The sequence below is a fragment of the Chanodichthys erythropterus genome, chromosome 4 (assembly GCF_024489055.1).
Source record: "Chanodichthys erythropterus isolate Z2021 chromosome 4, ASM2448905v1, whole genome shotgun sequence".
In the NCBI taxonomy this organism is placed as follows: domain Eukaryota; kingdom Metazoa; phylum Chordata; class Actinopteri; order Cypriniformes; family Xenocyprididae; genus Chanodichthys; species Chanodichthys erythropterus.
The window spans coordinates 4,137,899-4,152,703 of record NC_090224.1 but is presented as its reverse complement, the minus strand read 5'-3'; the positions used below and the strand labels follow the sequence as shown (position 1 = coordinate 4,152,703).

The following is a 14,805-nucleotide window of genomic DNA, read 5'->3' as shown; positions in this document are numbered from 1 at the left end:
GTACAAATATATTTGTACAAAAAAATAAATAAATAAATAAATAATAATAATTATATTATATTATATTATATTATATTATATTATATTATATTATATTATATTATATATATATATATATATAAAATATTACAAATAAATTATAAATAAACAAAAACTAAGTAAAAAAAAGTAAATAAATATGCTTTTTAAATACTAAGAAATGAGAATTAGTTGGAATGTGTATAACAACAGACATAAGTTCAACAACAATCCTTAAAATGTCCCAAATAATCCAAGTTGTCAGTATATTGAAAGTATACGGTTTAGACACATGCTGTTTTGTAATCAAAGCTATTAGTTATTTGTGGTTTATTGGTGTTAAAAGCTCATCTTTTATTAAATTATTTTTGTTCATTGAGGTCTATTATAGCCTATGCTAACATAAAGCCTTTGTTCTTTTCCTCAGAATCCATTTCATAAGTCTACAGAAAACAAAATGCACACTTATTTTTCTGTTCTTATCTTCTTATGAATTGCGTTACATTTTATCTGAATCATACAGTATGCAGACAAGACAGGAGTTATACTCTTTCTTTCTCTCCTCCACACCATAATGTAGAATCCAGAGCAGATGATGTTCACACTGCATTACACACTACAATTTGTGGTACCATTAAAACACAATCGTCACATGAAGGTCAGACATACGCTCATTAGCTTTGAAGTGTTTTTTTTTGTCAGTGGCATTTGTGCCCCTATAAAACTATAAAAAATTACCACATGAAGTAAATGTGCCCTTTACAAAATAATGGTAAGATACGGGTCAGTGCGAATTGTGATTTAATTAGTCCACCAATCAGCTTCTGTCCAGACTTTTAATGTCACTGCATCAGACACAAGCCAGTGTTAGTTAGCCTTACTAAACATAATGAGGTCAGTGTATTCTTCGCTCTTTTTAATTCAGTCCTAGCGCAGTATCTTCTAAATATTTCAAGTCTACTCCTCTAAACATGAAAGAAAATACATCCTGTAAACAGATTTTTGTGTTTACGTTAACCAAAAATCAGTTAAATATGTTCCAAGGTCTAATACAAGGGTGATTTTATTATAATAATGTGTGACCTTTGCAGTCAGGTTAAGCATCTTTGTTTTGGCTGTGCGCTTGAGTGGAGTTTCTACTGTTTTTAACTAGCTGCTATCACAGGAAGAAGCTTCAAGAGTGCAGGAAGTTGTTGAGTTTAAATATTTGCCAATTAGAGGAGTCCCAGTGTTTACAGAGCACGTCCTGCATTGGTGCGAGTGTGTGTCTGCGGAAGACAAGCAATGATAATCTCTAAAATGTTCCTTCATGTATTATTGCATAAAAGCTGTGATATTATAGCATAAAAATGGTATTAGACAACAAAAGAGGACTGTCCTGTCAAATAAAGATTTATCCTAAAACACGCTACCGTGGTAACAAAATCTTCACTGAGCATGACCGTGTTCTAGAGCTGAAATGTGTTTATCCAATACTGTATACAAACCGAACTCAAGGAACACGAGGGAAAATATTGAAACAATCCAGAAAAACATATGGACACACACACACACACACACACAAACAATGCAGACCACCTGGATTCAGCTATAACCACACCCATCATGTCATCATCATTGCATCATCATGCCCCTGGGACAACCCACTAACTAATGATTAGTTAACTAACTGATTCAATGCTGAAATATGATTGATTCAGGAGACTGATTCATTGGCTGTCTGGCTACACAGCAATTTAGCAAGCTGGCAGCCTAGGTGACAGCTGGAGTGCTGGACCGATGGATGAATGTCTGAGACGCACAGACTGAAATAACCCCCCATTGTATTTAATGGATAGAAATTAGAAATTGTAGCCTGGATGCCAGCCGAACTTAACATTTTTAGGTTGAGAAGTTCGGTCTGGACTCGATCCGTAGAGGAGTAATTATGCCCGAAAAGAAACTGTTCAGACCAATCACATTTGTCAGGGCGTTGATTGACAGATTATCACCAGAAACGCAATCAGCCACGTCATCAAAGAGCGCTTGGGTTGAATTAGTTTACAACAATGATGGCTGTTGTTGAAGAACTGAGATGTGTAGATTTCGCCATCGCGTCCGTTATAGAAGATATCAACAGCGCATTAATTGGCAAGTACTCCATGTATACTTATTACAACACTGGCAAAGATTGTTTACGCTCATCTTCTACTAGTTCCAGCATGTGTGCAGTTGAGTTCTGTTGACAACTATGCGTCGCTCAACATACATCTCTTACTCTGTAGCTCTGATTGGTTGCCAAAAGAATGGCATCTACGCTAATATTAGTCTTTCTGTTTATCCCGAGGTTTATCGTAGTCAACCGGATTCGGGGCCGTTTCCAGATGAGACCGAGGACCGGTGCCTTGACACGACCACAACGCAGCCCTGTATCAGCAGAGATCGAGTCGACTAGATCATCCATTGTGAAGACCTCATCAACACGACAGCCAGTGCCACAGTTTCCTCAAAATTATAAATCACGATTATTAATCATGTTTATTCTATCAAAAGAGTAAATGTAACTATGATTATTTTGCAAGTTCTTTACTAGGGCTGGGCGATATATCGAATGCTTTTGTCACGCGCATTTCGTCAGTAATGCCGGTTCCCTGATTACTGCTAAATCGCCATCACCTGCTTTCAAATGGAGCGGCATTTAATAGACAGAGCCATAGTTCACTGAAAAGCCACGCAATATCGCGTTCAATATCGATATGAATTGCCTACACTTCACCCAAAAGGCCTGTAGGTGGCACAAAGACTTACATTTAACCAACTATGATAACTTTGTTAGATGGTAAATCAATACAAAACATGGTTTTGGTGAGCGCTTTGTAATATGTATTCACATTAGATTTTAAAGCAACACAATTCGTTTGCAATAAGACAAACCAGATTCAAATTGCCCGGCAAATTCGTAAAGCAAAGAAAAATCATTTCTAGCTGATCAACATTATGAAAACTGGTAAAACCTTTAGGAACTTCAAAAGTTAAAACAGCGAAATTCCTAATATTACTTCCAATATTTCCAAATTATGTTCATTTTCATAGAGCGGGCCAATATCGTGATGATTATTTAAAATCAATCGAGAGAAGCAGATATCGTTATCGTGATAAAATACGATTAATCGTGCAGCCCTAATTTAATTTAATTTGACTTGACATTTGATATTCAACAGTATCCTTGACATTTATTCAACAGTGCTTTTGATCTGCCTGCATTGACACTATTCTTTAAAAGGAAAAATTATATACCAATTATCAATGTAAAGCTGCTTTGACACAATCTGCATTGTAAAAAGCGCTATATAAATGAAGGTGACTTGACTTGACTTAAAGGTCTATCCAATTGAGGTCTTTCCTGGATCGGTTGAAATACGCCCCCATAATCAAAGCCCAATGGAGCAGTATCAGACTCATATTCTGACTAGAATTGAGTATGACCTCGTCAGGCTATAGAAATTGTGTAATCGCCAAGAGAACACATTTGTACTTGGGCAACAGTACAAAAAGAATTTCAATATGTTTATGGATAACTACACTGCTGTTCAAATGTTTGGGGTCAGCAAGTTTATTTTTTTTATTATTTCTTTTAAAAAGGATACTTTTATTCTAGAGAATATTGAAGCTTGTTTCCGTCACTGAATAAAAAATAAAAAGGTAACTGCGAATTTCTCTCACACAATTATGACTTTTTCTCGCAATTATGAGATTACATCTCAACTGTGTGATATAAACTCACAATTGCGTTGTAAAGTCAGAATTGCGAGATGTAAAGTCGCAATTGTGAGATATAAAAATCGCAAATCTGAGGAAAAATTCGTCGCAATTGCGTGTTTCTCACAATTCTGAGAGAAGTAGTCAGAATTGCGAGTTTATATCTTGCAATTTTGAGTTTAGAACTCGCAATTCTGACTTTATTTATTTATTTATTGTAAATTTGAGTTTATATCTCGCAATTCTGAGAAAAGAAGTCAATTGCGAGATGTAAACTTGCAATTGTGAGATTAAAAAGTCACAATTACTTTTTTTATTCACTGGCGGAAACAAGCTTCCATAAGAAACTGCACTAAATTGAACAAAAGTGACAGTACAGGCAATTATAATATTAAAACAAATTTCTATATCAAACAAATGCTGTTCTTTTGAACATTTTAGGCTATTCATCAAAAAGAAATTCCACAAAAATATTAAGCAGCACAACTGTCCTGCTGTTGTCCTGGGGTTTGTCAACACACGTTAAGCATGTTCAAACACTCGCTCAATGCGTTGCTAAAGCATTCAGGCCTGTGTTTGCATGGTGTTTTACTGGCTCATCAATTAAAAGTTCTCTTATCTCTGATTTGATCCCCTTTAAACCTCTGCTACTACAGCCATCAAAATAGCACTTTTAAACACAATCATAACTTAAAAAAAAAAAAAAAAAAAGTTGAAACAATTAGACTTCAGATCTTGTTTTTTTAGGACTATGATAGTTTTGTGCAATAAAAGTTTGTTGCCTATTTATTTGTTATCTGTCAATGCATTATACCCAAATGAGACTCGCTATTTCAACCTCTCAATCTTTAAATGCAATGCACTCTTATTCACATTAACATCTGAATTATAACCACACCCAAACCCTGTCAGCTCATGTACACTGATTTCAGCTTTCTTTTATAGTTCCACTTCACCATGATCCAAATACACCCTATATACCGTCACACTAACCACTGAAACAGCAACAGATCTTTTTCTTTTTAACTGCAATCTACAGACCTGCCCTACAATACTCCAGAGTTTTAAGTTCTTAAATTGCAACAAGACTCATGTGTCAGGAAGAAAAAGTATCTCATCATGTTGCGGTATCGGACTAGTGTCTCTCTCATTCCCTGTAGATGCTCATACACACGCACACCCTTCGAAACAGGCAATTCATTAAACAGCACACAGAATACAGAGTAGAAGACTGCATCTGATCCTTCCATTATATCTGAGCATAATAGTAGTGCTGTCACTCACTCAACCAAAACGGACACTCATTCTCTTGCCACTAATGTGCATAAAATCATTTGGATTCCTGCCACGTTACGGTGAACGAAACTTCCAGAAATGTCCTACAGTAATTTTGGGTCTTAGCTTTTCTAGAGGTCAACAGAGTGCATAAAGAGGGCCGTATATGCGTGCATACACACACACACACAAAAGGTCTGAAAGTGCAAGTTTTCAAGCACTTTCTCAGATTACATTGGTATTGGTAGAGTGTGTTCCAGTTTTAGGAGCAGTTTGACCCAGATCTGATCTCACAATGCAGCTCCCACCCAAGCCAAGCGGCTCTACATGCGCTGCACTCCCTACCAGACTCCTAGAGGAAATGTCCAACTTTCCATAAAGACGTCAGGCCAAAATAAAAAAGGCTCTTTCTCTTCTCCAGCTCCCACACTTTCATGCTTTCTTTTTTCTTCCCTCTCTCTTTTTCTATTCTCTAATTTCACCATCTTGCATTCTCTAAGTCTCCGACTTTCTCTCGCTCTCCTTTGGTCTGTCTGCTCTCCAACCTTTTTACTCAGTCTCCATCCCTTCTATCATTTAAAATGCTACAAGAAATTCAAACATCACAAAAAAAGATTACTTTAACCAGTGTTAGTAAATTATTGTATCTTTAAAGATCAACTTTAAGTGAGTGTTTAGGTAAAATACACTATTCAAAAATACACCATCAAAGTAAAACAGTAACAGTACTGTGAAATATTATTACAAACCAAAAATTGATGCAACTCTTGATGGAAATAAATGTTGTGATGTTATTTCCATCAAGAGGTGCATACATTTTTGGTCAAGATCTTGTATTGACATTGCAAGAGGTAAGCACTCTGTAAAGTCTACTCCAGCACATCCCAAAGACTGTCAGTGTTTACGACCTATACTGCCACCTGGGGGCGATCGAGTGGCTTTGGCTTTACTTTTCAGGACTCGTGTGGCACGCTTGGCACCAGTTCATGTGTGAAAATCATTCTTCATGCTTCCTCCCAATCTTGACACTGTCACCCTGGAATATGGCCATTGATACATCTTCCAATCTGGGGTGTGTTTCCCGAACAACGATGTAACTCGCTGCTGAACTACCATAGTACGATGCATCGCTAAACAAATTAACTAGCTAGTCACGACTGTTTCCCGAAACCGTATTGTCGCAAACCTGTCGTTCAACCACGTTGGTGAATGATGTCACGCAGGTGGTGGAGTAATAACTTCATTAAATGAATCCGTTTGAGGTCAAATTTATGCTAGAATTTCTACTATAAATTACAGACATGGCATTAGAGGACTAATTCTCATTTTCCACAGTTATTTTGCTTTATTCCCAGATTAAATCGAATGCTTGTTCTGACGTACTAGATCATGTACGCACATGCGCACTCTTCAAAAATGGTGCTTTAGCTCTCTTGACAAACTAAAATATATAAATTACATTTGTATATATTCAAAATAAAATATATACATTGTACTTAATGTAAGCTTGCTTATTTTGCTCAAGATAGCAATTTATTAAGTCCACTAAGCTATGTTAGTTGGCTAACGATGCTTTTGGGAAACGCACCCCTGGTTGTTTAAAGCTGCAGTTTGTAAGTTTTACCTCTGTCGCCATCTCTGTTTAAAACCTGCAATTATCATCTTTACGTGGGTTGTGCATCGGCACGGCTCCTCGGCTTTAAGAAAAATGAAATGCGACACTCCATCAATTAGGTTTAAAAGAACTGTTGCCAAATATATAACAGGCTAGAAACATAATGATCACTGAAATAATGATCCAATCATAGACTCTTAAGCATATGCCTATTAAAGCTGCCATCGAATGAAAAATTGGATTTACCTTGGCATAGATAAATAACAAGACTTCAGTACATGGAAATGACATACAGTGAGTCTCAAACTCCATTGTTTCCTCCTTCTTATATAAATCTCATTTGTTTAAAAGACCTCCAAAAGAATCTCAACATAACACCGACTGTTACGTAACAGTCGGGATCATTAATATGTACGCCCCCAATATTTGCATATGCCAGCCCATGATCAAGCCATTAGACAAGGGCAGAACGTCTGGATCTGTGCACAGCTGAATCATCAGACTAGGTAAGCAAGCAAGGATAATAGTGAAAAATGGCAGATGGAGCAATAATAACTGACATGATCCATGATATATTTTTAGTGATATTTGTAAATTGTCTTTCTAAATGTTTCGTTAGCATGTTGCTAATGTACTGTTAAATGTGGTTAAAGTTTCCATCGTTTATTACTGTATTCACGGAGACAAGAGCCGTCACTATTTTCATTTTTAATTCACTTGCAGACTGTATAATTCATAAACACAACTTCATTCTTTATAAATCTCTCCAACAGTGTGTAATGTTAGCTTTAGCCACGGAGCACTATCAAACTCATTCGGAATCCAATGTAAACATCCTAATAAATACTACACTCACAGGAATCGATGTATGCATGACGAACACTTCGTAAAGATCCATTTTGAGGGTTATATTAGATGTGTGAACTTTGTGTTCGCTGTTTAAGGCTGTCGGGAGCTTGCGGGGGCGGGAGATTTAAAGGGGCCGCACGCTTAATCGGTGCATATGTATTATGGCTCAAAATAGCCAGTTAAAAAAATCCATAAAAAAAAAAAAAAAAAAAAATCTATGAGGTATTTTGAGCTGAAACTTCACAGACACCTTAGACTTATGTTACATCTTTTGAAAAGGGGTTCTAGGGCACCTTTAAAAAAAAAAAAACTACTTTTTTTGGGGGGGCAGTGAATTTAGTCAATGGCAAAAGACGCATGAGAAGGACTATTGTAGTTTGAAAAGTATGAATGAAAACGTCGGTCACGGCAGTTGCAGGAAAAGTTAAAGCACTTAATTTCCAGACCTATTCACCATCGTTTCATTCTCCTTCACAAAAAGTCTTGACCTGCACTGTCCATTATTCCATTTTGCTTTCACCATCTCTCTCTCAGACCCCTCCCCCATCTGTTTGCCTCTAATTGCATGCACAGCACATAAAACAGAACCAGACTGTTTTCTTTTCACATACAATGTCTCATTGCATCCCTCTCGTGCTCTCGCTCTCTCACACACACACACACACACACACACACACACACACACACACACACACACACACAAAGTGGGTATATGCCTGGATTGTAGGAATGCGAGCTGAAGACATTCCTCTCCGGATTGGCTGAAAAGACATCACCCATCACCATCAAATGGGATTACCAGCAGGGAAAGTGAGCGAGAGCGAGAGAGATTAAGGCGGGAGGGGTACAAGCAGAAGAGAAATAAGCAAGGCAAACTGAGCAACAAAGAAAAGTAGAGTCCAAATCATTCTCTGCTGGCAATAAACAGATACAATGGCCTTTATGAACCAAGACTCCACTAAGCAAACCACTACTTCACTACTGCTGCCACGAGCAAAGTGCCAACCCATACACACATTAAAGTGCTAAACATTCAACTGCTAAAACCTGGAACACAAGGCAAAAGACAAAGCCACCAACATAACATCTTTTCCAGATATTTTGGAGGCTTTGAATTTGAATAACCTACTTTCCTTGCCAAAGCCCTGTGCAAAACTAGTCAGTAACATTATTTTTACAGAGCAGAGAATTTCTGATTTGTTATCTGTACCTCTTTTAATTTATTCTATTCTTTTCTAGAGCTCTAATTATTCTTTTTTTCTTCAAGTATCTCACTTTACTCTTCTAATTGTTTTATTCTCAAATACTTTATCCACATCACATCAGTAGATTAAATGTGTTCGGTTTGCAATCTCTCTCTTTTCTTTTCTGTAGTCAGTTGCATGTTAAACAACTTGCCTTAAATTTATATATATATACTTATATAAATTACTTATATATATATATATATATATATATATATATAAAAGTGTTAAATAGTTACATATAAACATGTTTTCTTACATATATCAGATTTGCATCTATGGACAGAAATTAGTTAGAGATTTTTTAAAAATGACCTCCATTCATCCATGTAAGTTAATCAAAATAAAAAATAAAAAGTTTGTACCTTGTTTTTTCACCTAGTTAAAGTTATTCCCGTTGCATGTAGTTAATTCCTTACAGGTGTGTGTGAGCGTGTATGAGGACTGCGGCGCTCAGTCAGCTGCTCTTGTCTTTATATTAGAACGCGCAGACACGCGCTGACTGACGCGGCGTCTAGCTGTTGCGCTCTGCTCTGACTCACTCACGGCAGTCTGCGTGCTTGTCTGACACAATAAGGGTCCTGCAACTCAACGACTTCCATAATAAAAGTCCCCATGCTCGACTTTATGTAAATATAATAATGTGGGCTATGTAATACTCTTTTTATGTACGTACATATTTTTAAATTTATTATATAAGATTTAAGGACATGTTCTTTATTTCACAGCACATGTGAATGATAAAGGAGTGTTTTAAAACTGGTTTTTGATAAAATATTTCAATTTCCAATTCTATCTGCTACAAATTAAAGTTGTTTAAACATCTACCACTACCACTGTAAAGTAAGCTATGGTGATAACTGATTGTTTTGTTAAAAAATAATTATTATGAATTATCATTTCAACGTCAATGAGATACGTTAATCAAAAAATGTAAACAAATGGTAAATATTTAGGAAAACAAGAAGAATAAAATGGAAAAAAAATGGAAAATTACTTTAAAAAACTTTGTGAATGTTACATGTTGCGGATGTTATTTACTTTCTGTCATTTAACATTCAATGCAAATCAAATCATAAACTAGACAAGACATTTTATTCTTTCACCTCAAAGTTGTTTTACATCCTGTAAATCATTTATATTTTTACATACAAAACCTCTACTGTCACTTCAGGAGGGGGTGTTCATGTACTATTCTCATTTCTAATCATTATAGACATTTATATTTAGAAACCAACCATAAAAAATTAAACAGAAATTATTATTTGTCACAGTGTAGAACATTACAATAAAATAAATCCAGAATGTTTAATATAAAACATCCAAAGTGAAATTTAAGCCACTTACATCACTCCTAATCCATGCGCTTGCCTTGTGTTACTCCTCCACTGTTTAAACCTTCAAATCTAAACCTCAGATAACATCTCGCTCTTGGAAATGATATGAGTTTGTTTTAAAAACATCCTCTTAATCATGTAAACTGAACACGCACACAACGGGCAGACAAAAATTAAATATTTGCATAATTTCACATTATTTTTTGTTGTACACTTGTAAACAAGAACAAAAACCCTGTCTAAACATGTAATCATAGTTTTTTTTTTTTTTTAATTTAATCTTCGATCGTCCACAGGGCTTATTTTTTTCCCCATCAGTCAGTCTCTTTGTTTGAATTTCAAGAGATTGTTTTAATCTGAGATTGTTTACTCAGATAAATCTGTATATTTTGCGATGTAGACACAGATTACAGACGATTTTTGGACAATTTCTACATCTGCAGTTGATAAAATGTTTTGTAACATCGTTAACCCCCTATTTCACTTTCTGTTCTTGAGAATTGTGTTCTGCCTTGTTATTTGAATGTGTGTGAGTGCATTCTGACGTATTTTAGACTAATGGGAGTATGGGTACAGATATAATTTCTGTTTGGTGTGTAATGTCTATTTTCAGAAGTGTTCTGTATTCTTCTATGTTCCTCTCTTGGCTCACTTGTGTGCTTGTGTCAGAGGTGCAGATGAGTCGCCCCATCAACACTCATGCTAATCCCCAGGAGTGACTCATAACAGCCAGTAAATAGCTAGTCGATATCTGCTGGTGTCAATCACTACAATAGCCATTAAACGATTTGTTTAGAAATAATTTTTAAAGTAAATCATGTATATCTTTTTACACTAAAACCCTTATATATAGAACTGACACACTTCATGACACACTGATGAATGTTCACACAGAACAGATTTACTGAAAAGTATTTAAATACTTAAAGGGATTGTTCACCCAAAAATGGAAAATTCATGCCACTCCCATAACTTTCAAGCTGCCCAAAGTAATCCTAAATAACCCCATCCACAAATAATGTAATTCCCAGAATGCCTGAGACTGTGAGTATGTGTCATAGATGTGTTTGTGAGAGAGAAACACACACTATCATGTCTCATATGCCAAACATCTCTGTCCAAAGACTTTTAAAAGACCTCCTGTGGTGAAAATCATGTTTTTAATGTAGTTTATACACTGTAAAAAGTAATACGCTATATCTACTCCATGCAACAGATTACAAACAATATCATTAATTAAATTCAACAAATAGAACTGAGTTGGAATTAATCAAATTCATTCCTTAAAGGTGCCCTAGATTCAAAAATTGAATTTACCTCGGCATAGTTAAATAACAAGAGTTCAGTACATGGAAAAGACATACAGTGAGTCTCAAACTCCATTGTTTCCTCCTTCTTATATAAATCTCGTTTATTTAAAAGACCTCCGAAGAACAGGCGAATCTCAACATAACACCGACTGTTACGTAACAGTCGGGGTGTATGCCCCCAATATTTGCATATGCCAGCCCATGATCGAGGCATTAGACAAGGGCAGCCAGTATTAACGTCTGGATGAAAGGCATTAGACAAGGGCAGAACATCTGGATCTGTGCACAGCTGAATTATCAGACTAGGTAAGCAATCAAGGACAATAGCAAAAAATGGCAGATGGAGCAATAATAACTGACATGATTCATGATATCATGATATTTTTAGTGATATTTGTAAATTGTCTTTCTAAATGTTTCGTTAGCATGTTGCTAATGTACTGTTAAATGTGGTTAAAGTTACCATCGTTTCTTACTGTATTCATGGAGACAAGAGCCGTCGCTATTATCATTTTTAAACACTTGCAGTCTGTATAATGCATAAACACAACTTCATTCTTTATAAATCTCTCCAACAGTGTAACATTAGCCGTTAGCCACGGAGCATGGCCTCAAACTCATTCAGAATCAAATGTAAACATCAAAATAAAACTGTACTTATGCAATTAGACATGCTGCATGACGAACACTTTGTAAAGATCCATTTTGAGGGTTATATTAGCTGTTTGAACTTTTTTTTATGTTGTTTAAGGCAAGCGCGAGCTCTTGGGGCGGGGAGCACAGGATTTAAAGGGCCACACACCCTGAACCGGCTCATTTCTAATTATGCCCCAAAATAAGCAGTTAAAAAAATGAATTACAAAAAAAATCTATGGGGTATTTTGAGCTGAAACTTCACAGACACATTCAGGGGACACCTTAGACTTCTAGGGCACCTTTAAATGTCAACCATTTAAAACACGTAAAATTTAAGTAAATTTAAACACAAATATCTGAATAACAGACAGCATTGAAGACACCTGATGATAACAAGCAGAATCACTGATTGAATGAGGAACACAAGAATTAACAGAGGTTGATGTTGATATTATTGAAAATGTTTGGTCACCATTATGGTTGTCAGTGTTTCATTTAGTTGGCCAGTTTGACTATTTGCTTTTTATGTCAGTTAGTGGTTTTTGTAATGGTGCTAATTTTACACATTTTAAATGGTTGACCTTTAAGGAATTCATTTGATTAATTCTAATTCAATTCTTATATGTTGAATTTAATTAATAGTATTGCTTGTAATCTGTTGCCTCAATTTTATTGAGTCGACAGAGCGTATTACTTTTTTACAGTGTATGTCTATGTGGTGTTTTAATATACTTTAAGACAAACTATGTGCAAATTCATCAGTCAAGACCATTGCTGAGTATTATCTCCTTAAACCTGCAATGAACTCAAAAACGCGGTTTGAAATCGCTCTTGTTCTCTACGTCACAAATTGTAACCAATCCCGCCAATGTGCGGGCGGTCTTTAGCATAAACTAGAGGCGTCTCAAGAGAAGCCAGGTTATCCCGGTATATTCTTCTGTTGATCTGAAAAATCGGATACATGTACTGTAGCGGTTGAATGATTGACTACAGGCAGTCAACACACAAATGTACATCTCTCACACACACATTCAAGGAACAGTTCAGCCAAAAAACAAAATGAACACAAATGAACAGCAGGGTCTATTGTGGTTTTGGACCCCATTGACTTTCATTCTATTTACAAAAACCAAAACAATTTTCAAAATGTTTCTAAATTTTTCTTATTTTGTGTTCTGTAGAAAAAGTTAAGTCATTCAATTTTTGAATGTCATAAGGGTGAGTACAAATGTTAATTTTTGGGTGAACTATCCCTTTAAATTCTGTTTTATACCAAACTATTCATCTATGGGTAACACTTTACAATAATGTTCATTAGTTAAACATTAGTTAATGTATTAAGTAACATGAGCAATACATTTGTTACCGTATTTACTAATCTTTGTTAACGTTAGTTCATGAAAATGCAGTTGTTCATTGTTTGTTCATGTTAGTTCATGTTAACAAGATTTTAATGTATTAGTAAATGTTGAAATTAACATTAACAAAGATTAATGAATGCTGTAGAAGTGCAGTTCACTAACTGAGCAACTAATGTAGTTAACTAATGTAACCATATTGTAAAGTGTTACTCATCTATGAATATTATCTTTTCATCTATAAATATCTAAACTACCACTCTGTACTTCCAAACCAGCACCGGAGCAAACTTTATAAAATTTCCAAATGACTTAAACTAGTTTCTCTTTCATGTCTTTCTTTCTCTTTTTCTCTGCAGTCATCCAATAACAGATTTTTTTTTTTTATTGAGATGGCCTGTTCTGGACTCTCTCTTCCATATTTGGAAAGCTGCTCTATTCCTAGTTGGTCACTTTAACACAGCTAGCCAATGCAGCGCTGAGCCTCAGATCCCCCAGCCAATCCCGCATCCCCCCATCTCCTTATAAGGACTGCACAGAGTCAATAGTGTTCGCCTTCACTCTGGCCTTCTTGGCCACAATGTGCTGCTTAATCATTCTAAAGTAAACTGTCTGAATTGGTCAAAAACAAAGCTAATGTTTTTACTCTGTAAGTTATCTGTGATAGCTTTTTTCATACTGTGGTTATTAAAATGTGTATTTTATGTCATAACTGCATATAAGCATCACTAATACCAACTTTCATGGTTTCTACAAAAATATTAAGCAGCATAACTGTCAACATTGATAATAATAAAGGTTTCTTGAGCACCAAATCATCATATCAGAAGGATTTCTGAAAGATCATGTGACACTGAAGACTGGAGTAATGATGCTGAAAATTCCAATTTATTTTACCATTACTGTTTTTATTTTTGATCAGGTGAGCATAGGAGACTTCTTTCAAAAACAATCTCACCGACCCCAAACTTTTGAACAGAAGTGTACCAACTTTCAGGCTACTTACCAATTAGCTACTTTGCCAATTAGCAATTAACAGTACTTTTATGAGCCTCGCTTGTATTGTATATAAATAAACACAAAATAAAAGTCACAGTCCACAGTGGAAACTCTGGGTTAATTTCTGAAATGAGGCTCACAGAGTTGCACGAATGATAGGAAAATGTTTGGTGAGCTGTGTCACTCAACAAAACCGTATGCAATAAACCATTTTTGTAGTGTTTAAACTGAATTTTCCTAGAGAAAGCGTCTCTATATGCTTGTTTGCTTTTGGATGTGCTTCTAAACCACACGCAACGCCTGTGCAAGAAAATGATTGTTAATACACCATTTGGGTCTTTACGAGCAACACCTCATAAACAAACCGGCTTTGAGAAACAGCGCTGAGTCAGACGCCAGAAATGCAACCGGCTGACCAGCGCGCCA

The 14,805-nt window shown here is 35.8% G+C and overlaps 1 protein-coding gene across 6 annotated transcripts in view; it reads right to left on the bottom strand.

Annotated features, from left to right (window-relative positions):
- palld (palladin, cytoskeletal associated protein) overlaps positions 1-14,805 on the bottom strand; it is a 114,412-nt gene that overhangs the window by 28,771 nt on the left and 70,836 nt on the right. The window contains exon 1 of one of the 6 annotated variants that reach the window (XM_067383734.1): positions 9,105-9,234. The exons of the other annotated variants lie outside the window; for them this stretch is intronic. The gene's annotated coding sequence lies outside the window, so the exon portion shown is untranslated. Of the gene's footprint in view, positions 1-9,104; positions 9,235-14,805 lie in introns of those variants that run through there. 6 annotated transcript variants of the gene reach the window in all.